This window comes from Tenrec ecaudatus, chromosome 7 (assembly GCF_050624435.1).
Source record: "Tenrec ecaudatus isolate mTenEca1 chromosome 7, mTenEca1.hap1, whole genome shotgun sequence".
NCBI lineage: Eukaryota > Metazoa > Chordata > Mammalia > Afrosoricida > Tenrecidae > Tenrec > Tenrec ecaudatus.
In genome coordinates this window covers 27,956,804-27,969,745 of record NC_134536.1, presented here as the reverse complement: position 1 = coordinate 27,969,745, position 12,942 = coordinate 27,956,804, and positions in this window count along the sequence as shown.

The following is a 12,942-nucleotide window of genomic DNA, read 5'->3' as shown; positions in this document are numbered from 1 at the left end:
ATTTTAAACCATGCTTTTTAAACCTGCTCTCGCAACTGCTCCTTTATACATGCATGAGTTCCACATGAACACATCCAGGTGTTCTAGAATTTCCATTTTTCCCAAGGTGGTCCATAATTTATTATGGCCCACACAGTCAGATGCCTTGGCATAGTCTACAAAACACAAATAAACACCTTTCTGGTACTTTCTGATTTAAGCCACAATCCATCTAATATCAGCATTGATATCCCTTTTTCCAAGTCCTCTTCTGAATCTGGCCTGTGCTCTGGCAGTTCGCTCTAAGTGTATGACTGCAAACTTTGTTGAATAATCTTCAGCAAAATTTTACTGGAAGAGCATATAAATGACATTGTTCTATAGTTTAAGTATTCCACGAGTCACCTTTTTTGGAATTGGTACAAATGTGGATCTCTTCCTGTCAGTTAGGCAAGAAGCTCTCTTCCAAATCTCTGGAGATTGACAAGGGAGTGTTTGCAATGCTTCATCAGCTTGTTGAATCATTTCAGTTGGTATTTCATCAATTCTGAGACGTTGTTGTTGACTAATGTTCCTAGTGTCACTTAAACTTCTTTCTTCAGCCCCATGGGTTTTGCTCATATGCTACCTCATAAAATCGAAGAATGTTTACTAGTTCTTTTTGGTTCAGGGACACTGGATCCTTTCCATCTTCCCTTGATAATTCTTGCATCATTTTATATTTTTCCCATAAAATCTTTCATAATGGCAAGTCAAGGCTTGACATGTTTTTTTCTTTAGTTCTTTCAGTTTAAGGTATGCTAAGTGTGTTCTTCCTCTTGGGGCTTCTAACTCTAGGTCTTTACCTATTTCATTATGCTATTTTACTTTATCTTCCTCAGCTGTCCTTTGAAATTTTCTTATTAGCTCTTTGACTTTCTATTTTCTTCCATTGATTTTAGCTACTCTATGATTAAGATCAAGTTTCAGAGTTTCTTGTGACATCTACCTTCATTCATTCCTTATTTCCTGCTTTTTGATGACCTTTTACTTCTACATGTATGAGGGTCTTACTCTCCTCCTACAGGTCATCAAGTCTTCTGTCATTAGTGTTCGTTATGTCATATCTGTTCTTCAGACATTCTCAAATTCAAGTAAGATAGTTTCAAAGTTGTTGTTTTTTGGCTCTGGTGGACATGTTTTAATTTGATTCAGGTTCATAGTGACCTTCAGGTTCATAAGAGCAATTGCTGGTCTGTTCCACGGTCAGCCACTGGCTGGTTTTAGCTGCTGCTATTGAGCTTCTCCATTGTGTTTTCCCACAGATGTAGTCAACTTAATTTCTGTGTATTCTGTCTCAAGAAGACCGTGTATATAATTACCTTTTGTATGCTGGAAAGCTTTTTCTATGAAAAAGTCATTGGTTTTTCAAAATTCTGTGATTCAATTTCTAACTTCTTTTCTATCCCCAAGTCTATATTTCCCAGCTGTTGTTCCTTCCTCTTTGTTTCCAGCTTTTGCATTTCAGTCGCCATTAATTATCAATACATTTTGAGTGCATGTTTGATCAACTCCAAACGGAAGCTTAGGTAGAGTTCTTCAATGTTTTCATTGCTAACTTATGTTATTGGTGCATACATTGGAATCATAGTCTTATTTGATTTCCTTAAAGGCGGATCAATATAATCCAATCTCAGACAGCACTGTGCTTCAGGACTGATCTTGCAATGCCCTTTGGGACAATGAATGCTGTCACTCCTCTTGATTGTGTTGTCCCCAGCATATGAGGAGTACTAACAAAAGGGAGGGGGATGTTCAAAGGTTTGTATTAAAATTTGTTTACAAAACAACCTTGTCTCCTTCAAAGTTCTCTCCATCACACTTACTACACTTGGCAAATCTGAAATTGCATTCTTGGAAACTTTGTTCAAACTCAACTGTTTGGATGGGTGACAGCACCTCTCAGGTTTTTTTCTTCACCTCTTTCATGTTGTCAAATAGCTGTCCATTCATGTCCCCTTGTGTTCATGGAAACAAAACAAAACAAAAAGTCATCTGGAGTGTGGTCAGTTGAGCAAGGCGTGTGGAGTGAGAGAGGTATGCTGTGATTTGCTAACAGCAGGTAACTGAAATGGCTGTGGGAGCAGGTGCATTGTGGTGGCAAAAACCAGTCCCCCAACTACCACAAATCAGGACACTTTGTCACACACCATCACATAATCCTTTCAGAACCTCTAAATAGAAAGGTTGATTAACAGTTTGACCTTGTGGGATGAACTCCAAATTCACTACAAGGCGACATCTTCATCCATTCGGGAAGTTCAAAGACGTCCAGAATGAAGTTTGTCATCAATCAACATTTTGCCTATTTTGAAATGAGAAAACCACTTGTTTTTCCAATATGTTGTCCTTGAAAATTGTGCTCAACATCACAAGTTTCCGCTGTATTTTTCCAGAGCAGAAAACAAAATTTCACAGCTGTTCCCTTAAATGAGTCATCATGAAAAATGAAGTTCAAGCAAAACTGCTTTTATGAAAAAAATTACTGTGACCAAAGAGGACCTTCCCAGACAATGGCACTGGGTGCACTAACTCAGAGAGAGCTGCTATATGCTTGCCTAGCAGGAAAAATTTGTGATATGGAAGCTCTTCCATCCAGTTTAATTTCATTGGATGTGGGGCAAGGTGGGGGGTACCCCCTTGTAGTAAATCGCATGGTTTTCTGATTCTTAGTGGTCAATCCCAGGCTATTTCAAATCACTAATGCTAAGGATGTCTATCTTTATGCATTCTGTTGCATTTGTAACACTTCCAAGTTCTTAGATTCATAAATTACTCATCCCAAATTTCAATCATTACCAGATTTGTGCAGCTGTTTCCTTTTACCTTGCATCATCACCCATCATCAAATGAAGATAAAGAAGGATATATTCACACAGGTTTTACCCAACTTATATCACCAACTGCACAAACAGAAATTCGCTCCTTTTCAGTCACATTTCAAGTGTCCTCTGACCCAAGAGGCCCATCCTCTGGCACCAGTTATGACAAAGTTCTGCTTGCACTCATTAGGCCTTCAGTATTTGGTAATATTTTGAAGTTATGCATAAGGTTTTCAGGGCTAATTTCTCCAGAGGGGAATGGAATTGCTCTTCATTTTCTGCTGTTTATCTGGAAGCATCACTGCAACCTGTTCACTTTGGGTGACCTTGTAGGCATTTGAAATGCCAGTGATATAACTTCCAGCATCACGGTAACACAGGAGCCACCACAGTACAGCAACTTGACTGATATGTGGTGGAGAGGAGGCCATGATGCTTGGAAAAATAGAGAATCAGTAGAAAAGAAAAAAGATTCTCAATATTATGGATTGATATGATGGATGCAACAATGCTTTTGTTACTAGGTTAAGTCAAATCGGTTAAGACTCATATCAACATTATCTACAAGAGAATTGCATGAATGGCACAGAACCTAGCAATATTTTAGTCTGTTGTTTTGTTAGGTGACATTGTTTAAAGAAACAAAATTGGTAACGATATATGTATATATGTGTATATATGTATATATATGTGTGTATATATATATGAAAAAAATGTTATATCAAGAAGCTGTCCCAGCATTGACCACTTCAAGTCTATAGATCCGCTTCAGACTCACATAGCTGTGGGCTGATGAAACAAAAGTGAATCAAGAAGTGAGTTCATGGGCTGATGGATACTGAGTCATGCGGATTCAAGATTCGTGGGATGATGGCAGGGTGCCAATTACTTCCAAGGTTAAAGATCCACCTGGAGTCAACCCTGGAGGCAGATACAGAATCCAAGCAAACAGGAAGGCAAAGTATAAGAGAGAGATAAACCTTCAAATTCTCTTTTTCTTAAAATCATTTTATTAGGGGATCATTCAACTCCTATCAAAATCCATACATACATCAATTGTGTAAAGTACATTTGTATATTCGTTGCCCTCATCATTCTCAAAACTCTTGCTCTCCACCCAAGTCCCTGGCATCAGGTCCTCCTTTCTTCCCCTTCCTCCCCACACCCCCCTCCCTCATGAACCCTTGATAATTTATAAATTATTGTTTTGTCATATCTTGCTCTGTCCCATGTCTCCCTTCTCCTACTTTTCTGTTGTATGTCCCCCAGGGAGGAGGTCACATGTAGATCCTTGAAATTGGTTCCCCCTTTCAAACCCACTCACCGTGTACCCTTCCAATATCACCATTCACACCACTGGTCCTGAGGGGATCATCCATCCTGGTTTCCCTATGTTTCCAGTTCCCATCTGTACCAGTGTACGTCCTCTGGTCTAGTCAGACTTGCAAGGTAGGATTCAGATCATGAAAGTGGGAGGAGGGGTGGAGAGGAAGTATTTAGAAACTAGAGGAAAAGGCCACACCCTAAAGAAGAAATCACGGGGCTACCGTTTGATTGACGTTTTTGACTGGGCCTCTCTTCCACATGAGTATCATTAAGTTGGCGTAAAATCTCACCAGCACAGTTGTACATAGTTATGTAGAGTGCCTATGAGTCAGAACAGACGTGAAAGCACCTAACAACTATACCAATATATATCTATCAGTGTGTGTACCTACATAATGTGTGTGAATAACATATGTGCTATATAGTAACTTCTTACTTATACTTTATGCTTTTCAAAATAATGACAAAAAGGAATTAAACTACACTATACGGAATGTGGAGTCCTGTGTAATTACACAGTTTGCACCTCCATGAAGCCTGTCATTCCGATACAGTATTCATATAACCCCATACTAGAAAATAAGTAACATTTTGCTTGAAAAAAGAAAACAAAAGAAAGAAGAAAAAAACACAAACACCTGTTGAAGGATGGTCAATTTATATGCTCTTTTTAAATGGGTATTTAAAATGGAAAGATTTCAACAAATGCTGCTCTAAATATATATAATATGGTCGCTTTATTTTAATTTCTAAAAGGCTACTTAAATAAAATCACTTTAATCATCGTTTTCTTCAACCAGTGGTTCATTTTTATGTGAATTCCTCATCCTTTCTACATTCTTTTGTTCGTTTCCAAATATTTCCCAACTAACTAAAAACTCGAATTATAAAACACTCCTTCTGTGTCATAAATGTTGAACTTAACCACAAAACAGGGACAATAGATATGCGAGTGGTTCTTCAGCTTTGATGCAATTAAATATCCAGACCTGGCAATCATGTGTTAATAAATATTGAGGAGAAAATGTAAAATAACAATATTAAGGCAGAGCAGCCAAAAAATATGTCAGCATTAAGTGGTGTTTAGCACATGGTTTCCTGTTTTTTTTCTTCTTTTGCCACTATAAACACATTTTTAATTCCAATGTTACTAAATACACAGTGCTCTCATATGTTGCACATGGAGACATTTAAATAACTATGTAGTATGGGTAAAATAGAATAACCTTTAAGATATCTGCCAGCTGGCACTGAAATGAACCTACAAAATCATTGTTTTCCCCTTCCAGAGGGGCTCCCTAAGGATTACATTGAAAACAACTCTTCCTAGCTGTCTAACATAGTTCATGCATCCGCTCCAACCTACAGTGATACTGAAGAGCTCCGGGATGCATTATCCTGGATGGTAAACAATGCGCATTTAAAAGACAATGTTAGCATGCATGTTATACATATATAACATGTATGTTGAGATCTAGACTTTATTTGTATTTTGCCAATATAAACTATATTTAGGAAAACTATCTAGTGGAGCTGAGTAAACATATGATTACAAGTAAAAGAAATAGAGCACCTTGGTAATGTAACAAATTCCATCAAACACGTACATTGGCATTTACTTCACATTTTAGGAAAAACAAAATAGCCAGCAAATTGAAACTTTTATAATATTTTACACAAATATATTTTCTCTTTTGCCTTATATTTGCAACTAAATATATTGCTTTCCTGTATGCATTCACTGTCTTATTTCTTGATAGTAGCCTATAAAATTTCCCTTATTCTTTAGATTAGTGACATTTTAAAAAATGACATTGTGTTCACTATAAACTATCCTTGAAACTAAATATACTTTTCAATCCTCTTAATTTTCACAAACATGTTATTTTTTAAATAGTTGTAAAGAACACAATCTCCAATCTATTGAAAATACTATCCTTACTGATATGTCACTTTTTAGAAATATAGCAAATTAAATAAACTTTATGTCCAAAGTACGTAAAAGGGGCATGTTGCCAGCAACTATCATCCATTTTACATACATAAATGGACTCTTCTTTACCAGACAGGGTATTTAACATGTATCATCTTTTCTTCTTTTTCCTTTAAAATCTCTCAACATAATCTTATCTGAATATATTTTACTATGTCATTAAATATTATTTCGTTGGTTCACCAATCAAGCCCAGGTTCATATATGATCCTTAAAGATTTGTTTCCCATCACTATTAATAGACGATATAAAATGATTTCTCTTGATCCATGTACAGTTACAATTAGCACATAATAAATCATGCCACAGGTACATTGCATCTTTAGTACAATTGAATTTTCATTGTAATCAGATCATGTATCTATTGATGAAGTTCCTTTATTAATTAGAAGTGAAATTGTTCAAACTTATTTCTAATAATTTGAATTTCTTTGTTAATAACACTTTGAAACAAAATTTATGTATGTGTTACTATATATGATGAACATATATTTTACTAAATATACATTGATATCTGTTTTGTGTTGTTTATTCATTATAGTTGGATGACCTTCTGGATCCTGTGACAACATTCTAAGGGAACAGCTGTTGTTCAGTGACTTCAAGTTAGTACTTACTCACAGTGACTGTCTGCTGAATAGAATGAAACATTCCCCTCGGCTCCATGCTCACAATCTGTTCTAGGTTTGGGTTCATTTTGCAAGTACTGTCAATCCATCTCATCAAGGTTCTTCCTTTTTCAATGACCCTCTACTTCATCCAAATACAATATCCTTCTCCAAAGAAGAGTTAGAAAAATTTCATTTTAATGATTTATCCCCTGGAAACCTAAATAGGTCCTTCCAATTATCAAGTTATGAAATGCCTTGATATGAGAATGGATTTTCCATCCAGTCATTAGGATTTATTTTTTCACTATTTCAAATCATATCTTTGCTTCACTCATTTTTCCCCATGAGACAGTCAAAACATTAGGTTACAATAAGATTCAGTGTTTGTTTTTTTAAGAGCAGATGAAAAGGTAAACAGTGTATATATTACTTGGGAGGATCAATTTTAAGTACAAAGGGATATTAATTTTCTTCCAATTATATAAGGCAACACACAGCATTACACATATGCCCACTCTACTGCTCTCTCCTACACCACTATTTTCAAATTCCCTGGACTCCTCATTTTTCAGTTATTTTTTGGTTTCTCATATGCAATTATCACTATATGACAAGCAATTTCTATATGCCCACAATCTTAGCCTAAGAAGTTTCTTCTCATTTTAAAATTTAATTTCAATGTCATATCTGTCTTCTCAGACTTCTCAAGCTTAGTTTTTTTGCTTCTACTTCCATAGCACCACATTGTTCTATAATTATTGACACATATATGATGTCTAGTAATTAATCTGACCTCTTGTTTATATATTGAAATTCTGAAACACTGGAAATATATCTTATTAAATGATCTTGATTAAATAAAACAATGAATGAACACAAACCCATTTGCTACACTATTTTAGCAGTGCATACTTGACAATAAAAGCATGTTTGTTCCTGGATAAAATCCTTCACATTGTTCCTATCTTTCTAAAAAAGACAATATTTTTCTAAGCAACAAAATCTATTATGTGTATCTTGATGTTTATACTGTTAAATTGGACATTTATAATTTTGAATTTTGTAAGTCAACTATTATGAATTGCTTGTGATTTTAATTGAAAAACAACATTGCACAAATGTATTTGGATAGCAACATGTTGTTATAATTAAGATCACAGATATTGATGCTAGGGAGACACTGACTGTGTAACCTCAGGCAAATCATTTAATCTTTCTAAGCTACAAATTTCTCATCTGTAAATTGACAATAATAGCAACATCCATTATATCAGGTTATTTTAACTAGTAAAGCATTAATTTGTCTGCTTAGCGTATTGCAAGTCATTAGCAAACAATGCGTATGTTATTTTTACTGGTCCATCAGTTGTCTCACTTTGAAATCCTCTGCAAATTTAAAGTTGATGATTTGCATTCACTTCATAACATGGAAACAATCCAGGAATTTTTCTTCTATAGAGGTTATAGCCCAGGAAACTTCACGGAAAGCTTATGCTCTGTAACACATGGAGTCATTATGAGCTGGAATCAATTGGATGGCAAGAGGTTTGGTGTGGGGAAGGTTTTACTTGAATTGCTTCATATACCGGTAAAAAAATTGGCTATTAAACAGAGAAGACCAAAGAGTGATGCCTTGAAACTATGGTGTTGTCAAAGAATATTGAATGTATCTTGGACTACTCAAACACTAATCAAATCTATCTTGAAAGTAGTACAGCCAGCATGTTCTTTAAAAGTGAGGATGATAAGACTTGTTTTTATTTACTTTGAAAATTTAATTAGGAAGAAACAATCCCTGAAGTAACAACAAAAATAACTTCTAACATTACTTCTTCTAGCATTACCACTGCCATCTCCACCATTACTACTAATAGTAACTTTTGCAATCATTAGTTTTTCTTAGGTGTTTGGCTGCTATTTTGAAAATAAAACAAGCGCAGGGATTCCTGTAGGGAAAAGCATCTGCAGCTTTCTATAAGTAATCACTGATTTTTGGGTGAGGGGCCTAATTTTGGGTGGATTCTGACATTGTGGGAGAGGGGGCTAATTTGGGGGATTCTAATTTGGGGGTCTTGCATTGCCCTATAAACCTTCCAGTAGTCTCGCCACGTCAGCACAGCTGCGCTCACCAGGACATATGTCCCCCTGGAATTTCTCTACACCTGAGACCCATGCACCACAGCCCCTGATGTTTCCCAGTGAAGTGGCATGGGCTGGCAGACCATGTTCCACTGTAACCCCCATTCCTCACCCGACATGTGTGATGATCCCAGCAAGCTCATGACTCACATGGGATTGCTGTGCACAACCAGTGCCTATGACCAGCTCCTGCACACAGGTCCCCTGAGTGGCTCCCTTTCCTGCTGCAGACACTGAACATTGGACCCTGCAATCAGCCTGACCGGTGCCTACATGGCCTGGGCAAGAGCCCTCTAAGTAGCCCCTTACCCTGTTGCAGACCCTGAACACTGGGCCTTGCAATTGTCCTGACAAGTGCCTACATAGCCTGGGAACAGTCACCATGAGAGACACCCTTTCTTACTGCAAACACTGAATGCTGGGCCTTGTGATTGGCCTAACTGGAACCTGCATGGCCTGGGCAGGGGTCACTTGAATGTCCCCTCTCCTGCCATGGAACCTGGAAGCCAGTCCATTTGTATGCAATCAGCGCCACCAATGTCTACATGGCCTGGGCACAGGACTTCTGAGAGGCTCCCTTTCCAACCATGGACCCTGAAATCCTGGCCTTTCAATTGGCCTTACTGGTCCCTGCACAGCCTGGGCACAGGTTCCCTGAGTAACTCCCTCTCCCACTGCAGACCCTCAATGCTGGTTTGCCTGAGTGTGGATAAAGTCTGCAACTACCCACGTACCAGATCCACTGCTCTTGACCAATCTGGCTCTGCTGCTTTCGACGGGTGCCTGTGACTAGCTAGCACATAGTCTCCTGGGCAGTGGCCTCTCCTGCTGTGGCCTGTGAAAGCTGGACTGTCTGCATGCTGTCAATCTGCCCAGTGTCAACCCCTGTGCTCATGACCAGCTGGTGCTGCTTAGTGTCCACTGACACCCTTCTCCAATGTGGCCCATGAAAGCTGATTTACCTATATGCATTTGGCCTGCCTAATGGCACCCCCAACTGGCTGTGCTGCATGTCTGGCACCTGTGTGTACAGGCCCCCTGAGTTGTTCCTTGCACCCAGCACCCTCCTTTAGCCTGTGAGTGCTGATATGTATGCAATTGACCTGCTCAGCGCCTACCTTGCTGCTTGCAACTGACCTGGCACAGAGGTTCATACCTGGCACCAGCGACCAGCCTGTGCACAGGTCCCCTGAGTTGTTCCCTATACCCCATGGCTCATGAGTGCTGGGTCATGCTGTGTGTGAATGGGCTGCACTGCACAATACTCGCTGCCTGCAATCACACTACAAGCACTGCCTGAGAAGGCCACCCAGATTGCTCTCCAAATAGATAACAATGGCTACTGAGGGAGAATATCAACCCCTGTGAGGCAGAGACACAGCTCAAACTAGCAGTAAAACTGGCTCCAGGTAGTCCCTAGATCTATTCTTACTATCACTAAGAAAGAAAACACAGGGATCCTAGACCTTAGGAAAATGGCACCAAAATCCATTAAAATGCCACACAGACAACAACATACATCAGCAGTCACTGCAAGATAGCAAGAGAAAGAAAATTCAATGTCTGAGGAGGACCTGAACCTAGTGAGATATATAGAAGAAGCAGACTTTGAACCAATGCAGAAAGACTGCTTAGAGTCATACAGGATATGAGGGAATCAATACAGAAAAATGATGAAGAAATAGAGAGGATACAGTCCACATATGAAAGGGAAATACAAGAGTTTCAAGAAGATGCAACAGAAACCAAGAAGATTGTAAAAGACCTCACAAGCAGTCAGAAGAAGAGCTATCAGAGACCTCAAGAATATCCAAGCAGATTTCAACAAATGTGGAAGATAATCAAGCACAGTCATTAAAGAAGCTGAAGAAAACCTGAGAACAATGAGCAATGCTATGAATAGAAGCAACACTGGAATAACGAGGATGCCAGAGTAAAACATAATGAAGGAATCAACAGCCAAAATCGCTTGGGAATTCCTGGAACAAACCTTCCCCAATATCAGCAAGGAGGCTCTGACAATCATGCAGGAAGCAGAGGACACACATTAGAACTGAATTTCAATGAGAATGTACGGAGGCATATAGTAGTCAAGGCATGCAGCTTTGAGGAAGAGGACAAAATCATAAGAACAGCTAGAGGGGAAAAAATGCAGTTACCAATAAGAGTAATAAGATAAGAATATGCTCAGACCTATCAATAGAATCCATGAAAAAGAGGAGAGAACGGATTAGTATCTTCCAAAGGTTTTAGGAAAATACCTGTAACCTGAGGATCCTCTATCCCACCAAACTCTCTATTAAAATAAAAGGGGAGGTAAGAGTTTTCCCAGATAAGAAAAAAAGCAGAGAATACATTTTTTTTATTTTAAAACATTTGTAACATTTTATTGAAAATTAGGTGGGGGGGGGTTACAGATCAGATCATCATTTTTACATTCAACATCATATCCAGTCTCCCAAAGGCTTGCCTTGTGTCCCTCTTTTTTTATTTCCCATCTCCCCCTTGTTAAATAGTCTCTTCCTCTTCGCCCTTGTTAACACATGTCTAACCCCCAGCCTTTCTTTCCTACCCTTCTCACCCCTGTTAACCATCAAATCCTGTTTCTTTTTTTTTTTTTAACAATTTATTGGGGCTCATACAATTCTTTTCACAGTTCATACATATACATACATCAATTGTATAAAGCACATCTGTACAGTCTTTGCCCTAATCATTTTTTTCTCTTTTCTTCCAGCACTACAGAAAACACTTTTCAACTAACTTTGGTCCGAAAACCAACATCCACAGAATAAAAACATGAGACTACTACTCTTGAAGAGGAATGTCCAGGATTTATTTGACGCAAATGGAAAAAAAGAAGGAAAGAATGACAGCTCCCCCGGATTCATACACAACAAACAGCTAAGGAGGGAGATAGAAAACTATCCAATACAATAGATACTAAATGATGGCAAAGAATCCACACAGATGGGGGGAATTACTTTGGATGTCAATAGCCTTAAATCACCTATTAAAAGACAAAGACTAGCAGACTGGATTAGGAAATAAAACCCATCAATCTATTGTCTGCAAGAGACACATCTCAAACTGACAGACAAAAACAAGTTGAAGTTCAAAGGCTGGTGAAAAGTATACCAAGATAATGATAATTTTAAAAGAGCAGGAGTTGCAACCCTAATCTCTGACAAAATTGATCTCAAGGTGCAGGGCATAACACGAGATAAGGATGGGAACAATGTAATGCTTAAGGATCAGTAGACGAAGACCATGAGCATAATAAACATATACATGCCCAATGAGAGACCTGTGAAATGCATCAAATACTTCGAAAGAGATAAAAAGGAATCACAGCATCAACCATCATAGTAGGAGACTCTAATACACCACTTTTAGAGAAAGTCAGATCAGTGGGAAAAGGATGCTCAACAAGGAGGCTACAGAACTAAAATCTACACGATAGACATATTCTAGATAACTGGAATATGGTATATTCGTAGTTCTTCAACTACCAAAAAATTATCATTATTTTCAACTGCACATGTCATGTATTCAAAAATAAACCAATGCTGAGATGCAAGTCAAGTTTGAGTAAATTCAAACATAGAGGTCATTCAGCTTTCATCTCTGACCACTACACCATAAGCCTGGAAATCCACAAAAGAAAAAGATAAAGCAAGGGCAAATATATGAAAGATGAATAACTTTTGTCTTAAAAAGGATAGGCACTGGTCCAAATTAGAGATGAAGTTAGGAAGTTTCTAGAAACTAATAACAATGAAAATACAACATACTAAAACCTATGGGATACAGAAAAGTCAGTTATCAGAGGATGTTTGATAGCGTTAAATGGATGTATGAACAAAGAAGAGATAATTATTGTTGATACTTTATCACCAAACCAATAGCAGTTGTAACAGGGTCAACAGAGTAATCCTTCCAATAGCAGAAAAAAAAGAAGAAGTTATAAAAATCAGGGTGGAAATAAATGAGCGGGAAACAAGAAAAACAATGCAAATAAAGTAATGCAGAA